This window comes from Zootoca vivipara, chromosome 6 (assembly GCF_963506605.1).
Source record: "Zootoca vivipara chromosome 6, rZooViv1.1, whole genome shotgun sequence".
Taxonomy (NCBI): domain Eukaryota; kingdom Metazoa; phylum Chordata; class Lepidosauria; order Squamata; family Lacertidae; genus Zootoca; species Zootoca vivipara.
The window spans coordinates 56527699-56533698 of NC_083281.1; the positions used below are offsets into that span (position 1 = coordinate 56527699).

The 6000-nt window shown below is 45.4% G+C and overlaps 1 protein-coding gene across 9 annotated transcripts in view; it reads right to left on the reverse strand.

Moving 5' to 3' along the window:
* The window catches only part of RIPOR1 (RHO family interacting cell polarization regulator 1), a 102884-nt gene that overhangs the window by 34742 nt on the left and 62142 nt on the right, over positions 1-6000 (reverse strand). Inside the window, exon 1 of one of the 9 annotated variants that reach the window (XM_060275994.1) lies at positions 2252-5994. The exons of 7 other annotated variants lie outside the window; for them this stretch is intronic. The gene's annotated coding sequence lies outside the window, so the exon portion shown is untranslated. Of the gene's footprint in view, positions 1-2162; positions 5995-6000 lie in introns of those variants that run through there. One more of the 9 variants, XM_035119711.2, reaches the window with a different exon arrangement.

The window sequence follows — 6000 nt, forward strand, 5'->3', positions numbered from 1 at the left end:
TCCAGGCATACCACACACATACACTTACTTCTGTACTAAGAGAAGCTGAATTTTATGTAAATGAATCATGCCTGACTTATTTTTTAAAACATATTTTGCATTGTTTGATATGGCTTTGCTAGCAGGGAGAAGAGCAGATATGTAGGATACTGAAAAGTTCACACACTTGTGAACGTATTGACAAATGCAAGGGCTAGGCTTTCTATTTAAAAGGAAAATCAGAGCTTCATAAAAATCTGGATTCTGAAGCCAACACTGATGCTGTGCTTTTTATGTGCTCCCTCAGAATCACAACATATATATAATTCCAGGGCTTTTTTCAGCTGGAACTCAGTTCCGGCACCTCTCAGGTGGGTGCCATTTTCATTACAAGAGAACAAGAGAGGTGTTCATGGCGAGTTCTGGCACTTCTTTTCGAGAAAAATAGCATTGTATTAAACCATGTGAGGGTTTGCACATGGTATTACTATTCTCAGTTGAGAATATAACTGTGTGAAGATGGGAATTGATTTGACTACACAAAAACAAAGAGATCACCATATTATATTTGTAGGCTAGCTTCAACCAAGAAAAGAACCCAACAAAATAAAGCATACCGCTACTAAAAGGGACTAAAATACACCTGACATTATTTCAGAGACTTAAAATATTTCATGGAATACTATCCAGCCCCAAAAACCACTGTTGTTGGGAATTATTCATTTGATCTTGCTAGTTATGCAGAGGTCACAAAATTCAGCTTCTCTCGGTTCTTAATTTAATGCTGGTTGATGCTAGTCTTACAATATGATAAACAGATATACAGCAGTGTGTAATGTGTCAATCATATTATCTAATTAAGAGGGTAACTCTTTTATGTGACTTTTTTGTTTTTCTTTGCTCCTTTTTTTGATAACGCTTTCACTTTTTTGCATCTTCATTGGCTAATTAGGGGAAGGGGAAAGAAGGTGGCTGAGCAGTGACAAAGAAAGGGAAATGTATAGGGAGTTCATTCATACACTAGCAGGACTGGCATCATTATTTGGCACTTGGTGGGACTACAGCAGAAACAGAACAAGGAACCTGCCCTGCATGGGACAAATCACAAATCACAAAACACTTTCCATTCCAGAGTTGGAACAAGGCACAGTTACAAACACCATTAACAATGGACAAAAGTTATTAATTCAGCCACACACACACTTCCAGGAGAATGCTACTTTGGAGCTGGGAAGTCGTAGTAAACAGTCATGGAGGAATGAATACAAAACCCCCAGTTCTTTATGGCAGGAGAGCAGCCCTGCGGAACTCAGAAGCTTGTGATTCTACTAACATAACTGAGCCACCCAGAAGATGGATTTTAAGAACCATTTTGCATCACATCTATCTGTGTTCTTTATGAACGCTGATCAGTGGGAGGAAGAGGAAATAAGACAGCAAAGGTACAAACTAACTGCAAGGTCACTAACAGCTTATCTGCCAGTGATAACAGGCAGGGTTCTTCTCACTTACCCCAAAAGCTACACAGACCTGAACAATAGCCAATCCAAGATAGTCAGCATCAGCAACCAGCCAATAGGAGCCAGAGCCTTTCCCCCACCAAAGATCTCTGTCACAACATCCAAATCCTCTATGGTTGATCCTTTGCCACAAACATTTCGGAGTAGCATCCCAGGAGCTAGGAGTGAGGCCGCTCACATTGGGCTCCCTCCCACCTGCACAGCTCAAGGTCCAGGCAGTATTAGATTCAGGAGCTAGCCCTATGATTGCTACTCCAGCAGTCCCGTTTCTAGGACAACAGTGGCCCAATTAAACTCATTACGAAGGAGCTGTAATCCAAGTAGGACCTTAGCGGATTACCCTCTCTGTTGGAGCCATTTAATCAGATCACCAAGGGAGCCCTGCCCTGCCACCCCCACTGAACTCAGAGGGTATTTATGGACTGCAACCAAGGATGATGAGGCAACAGGTGCTCCTGCCAAGTCAGCACGATTTAGCCAGTTGGCCCACTACAGAACTAGGAGGATGCCCTCATCTGGTCAGTGCAAGGGTACTATTGCCAAAAGCAAAGCAGGTGACAAAACCAGAGCTGGCCTTCACATGCAGAGCCTTTGTGGAGAAGCATAGACGCTGAGCCCTTGTAGGTGCCAGGCGGAGAAGAAATGCTAGTCCCAGGAACTTACCTGTTCTACAAGGTTAACATGAGGTGCTGGAAATACTGCCGAAACCCTTGGGGCCACAGGAGATGGAAGCGGAAAGACAGCCAGCTCACCCTGAAGTTGTTGAAGTCTAGGTGTGCACCCGCTTTATCCAACTCTTCAAAGCATAGGAAAGTATTTGGAATCCAGAGCGGACACATCTTACAGCAAGCAGGATGTTTCCCAGTGCTTTCCCCGAGGGGCTGGGCTCCACTCTTGCATTCCTAACATTTCAAAGATAATCAGCAACTGGTACTGCCGACAGCAGAGGCGGGGAGTCTAGGAGGTGCCTCTGGCAGGCCGGCTAAGCACAGGTGAGCAAATCCCCACAGGAATACGGCTTGCAACAGAGACCTGCAGCAGGAAGGAATGAAGCTGGTACTTTGGGCCACTATGATCAGAGTTTCCTACTTCTGTGTTCAAAACAGGAAATGGACAGAAAAGCAAAAGAAAACACATACCTTTTATCGTGCCCCAAAGGTCTGACCCAAACATAAAATGCATTTATAAGATCTTGGGAGTTTTGCTAGAGACAGACCCCATGCTTGTGTCCTTTCTATTTTACAGAGATTAACATTTTCATCCTGTTCATCAACATGATTTTTAAAAGGAACATCAGATGTAACCCAAGATTAGATGGTGGAAGAGTGGAACAACCCTTTATGAGGTAGGCTGGTTGGCACTGCCATTGCCAACATCATTCTCTAAAGCTTGGACAAAGGAGGCCAGTGGAGGCAGCAGGGTCAGCCCTACCATGAGGCCACCTGTGGCAGCAGATGCTGAGGGGTGGGGAGGTGTTGAAGGACACTGCCTGCCCTGGGCCCCTAAACTAGCCTTCTACCCTCAGATGTGGTGGGATGAGGACATTGCCCTGTTACCAGTGTTGAAGTAAGATTCAACTGGCTGTCTAGCTGACTTCTCTACATGGACCTGGGAAGGGGCACCATCTTGTCCTTTACCTCAGGCAACAAAATAGGTTGTGCTGGCCCTGAGCAGCAGCAACAGCCTAATGGAGAGAAAGTCAGATTGTGTGTTTAACACCGAGATGGTGAGGACAGGAAACCTGTTGGAATTCCACTGATGTCTCCTCACTCGTGGTGCTAGCTTGCCGAACCATCCTGTTTTTTAGTTGCAACCAATGGAGAAACTAACAAGGACTCCCTGCCAGCAGGACAGAGGACTTGGTTGCATCCAACTAAGTTATATTCAGAGCAGACCCACTGAAATTAATGGACCTAAGTTAGTCACATGCACTAATTCCAGTGCGTCTACTCAAAGTACTGTAGAATTAATATTGGAACCGTAATGTCTGCCTAGTCTAGAAAACCTGTTCCTTAAGGGGTGCAAACAAAACCTTGGGAGTGACAAATAGCATCTTTCTTAATGAAGGCAGTAAAACAAACAAGGCATGTTTACCAACACTTGGCTTGCTTTGATTTGTCTGTATTGCATGAGCTGTCTGAACATTTTAGTGGAGGCAGGATAGAAATATTTTAAATAATAATAAAAAAAGATTTCCTGAGCATTAGATACGCCTGCATAGACAAGACACACATACACACTCTACTGAAAATGATTTTTAACTAAAAAAATAGGGGTGGGCTTTACAGGGTCACATACCAAGGAAACAGATTTCTAGCAGAGCAACCAAACTTGTAAAGAACGGTAGTCAAAGGGGGCAGGGGAAACAACAGAAATTGTGGCTTCCCTAAATTCCCTTATTAGTCTTAGCTGGCTACGGTTTAACAACCCCTGTAAGGAAACAAAAAGCAAAGCCCCTTCCCCAAAGCATTCCAGGGATAAAGGTGCTAACATGAGAGTATAGAAAATGTGACCCTCCCCTTCAGACTGAAGTGGTACAGTCCATTATCCCATTTCAGGACTGTACCATCCCATTCTACTATGCGCATAGATTTAACGCAGGTCCACAAAGTGATTGTATTTTGTACAAGCCCTCAGAAGGTCAACAGGAGTCACCCCAACAAACAGGCTGTGTGTTTGTATAATAAAAAAAAGAGGAACAGATTACACGAGGTTTATTATATTTATCCTGCATTACAGTCCAAAGACACACAAATCAGCCTGTTCCAAATTCAGCTGCTGGCTCTCCAGGCTCTAGGATGGAGCAAGCTGCTCTAGCAGCTCACAAAACATGGCGACGTTTTTGCGAAGTCAAGAAATGAGTCACAAACCCTCGACTTAATCCAAGTGCATTGTGACTCACTCAGAATTTTAATTTTTTGTCTGTCTGAGCAAAGGTTTCTATGACAGAATGACTGACTCCAAGCAAATATATGAGAAATGGCACTACAAAAGCACTGAGCCATATTTCCACCCACGCCCAGGGCTTCCCTTTCCAAACTCTTGGAGCCTTACATGCATGCAGTAAAATTAAGGCAGCACCCAGAAAAAGAGACTTGAGCAGACACACTCCACCCTCCATTGGCCCCAAGAGGAAGAAATGGGAGGCTGAAAATAATTGAGGGTTTGGGATGAAGTAAATATGTTCTCTCAGTGAATAGTCACATTTCCTTTAAAGCAGAACCAGGGACACAGGGGTCCTCCAAGTGCGGACCACAACTCTAAGAATCCCTAACCACTGACCACGTTGCTGGGGCTGAAGGGAGTCGCAGTCCAGCATGACATTCCTACTGTCTTCATTGTCATGAACTCCAGCTTCCCACCCCCACAACAATTCATCTGCAGTTTCTGAATGAAACTGAAACAAAAGAAATCCACATTCTGGGAAGCGCACATGGAGATTTTGTGCACATCTGCACTGACTGTGGATGGCCATCACAAAAGTTTGGTTTCCTGTTTCAAAAAGCATTTTGGAGTGATGGCATCACTGATAAAAGCAAACCACAGAAATGGGGAAAGACTCTGGAAGGAAAAGGCAATTCTCTGTTTAGCAGAGGGTAGCTATAATTTTAAGGAACATGTGTGAGGTATCTTCATGTCAAGCAAAGTCAAGATGCTTACGGGTTAATGAAAGGGCATGCACGGAAAGGGCGACTGGGAAAGGAAGAGCAGCAACAATTGGAGGAAGTGGTTGCTTACCCGTCAAGCATCTCAAAGGAGGGTGTGCAAAGCTAAGACGCTTGGGAAGGGCTCTTCCTGCCACACCAAACAAGAACCTGTGATAACTGAAGTTCACTTCTCCACTCCAGACACTGCAGCATTCTTGAGTCTGTTCTATTTAGAGACGGAAGAAGTGACCTCTAATCCCTATTCAGCTATGAGTTCACTGATAGACACATTAAGGAAGCCATTAGCTCAGAGTTTTTCAACCTTTTTGAGTCCCTTGAGCAACTACATTCTTTCTGTGGCACCCCAGTGGGGCTCAGGAGCCCAGTTATGTCAACCCTTGCCTCCAGAACTGGCAGCCTCTCACTCTTTTTTGAACACACTCCCTTGTGGAGTGTTCCCTCAGCCTCCTCTCCTTGCAAGTTCTCCAAGCAGCTGCCACCCCTGGTCTCTGAGCTGACCCCATGCTCCAAAGAGAAGTGCCTCCTCACACTGCCCCACAGGGGCCTGGGCCTTGTCTGCCCATTCCCCAACAGTAAGGGCTGGCATACTGGCTAGCTGGGCTCCCTCCCTCACTTGCTTGCTTACTCCAAGGCTGCCTCAGCTCCTGGCAACCAGCAACCCCCTGGCTAGCCCCAGAGGCACCATTCTCCTGGGGAGTTTGTAGCCAGAGATGCAAGAGGGCACCAGAGGAGGGAGGGGAGGAAAGAGGGACAGAGGCCAGTGTTGCTCACAGCACCCCTGACCATCAATCAAGGCACCCTAGGGTGCCATGGCACAGTGGTTGAAAACTACT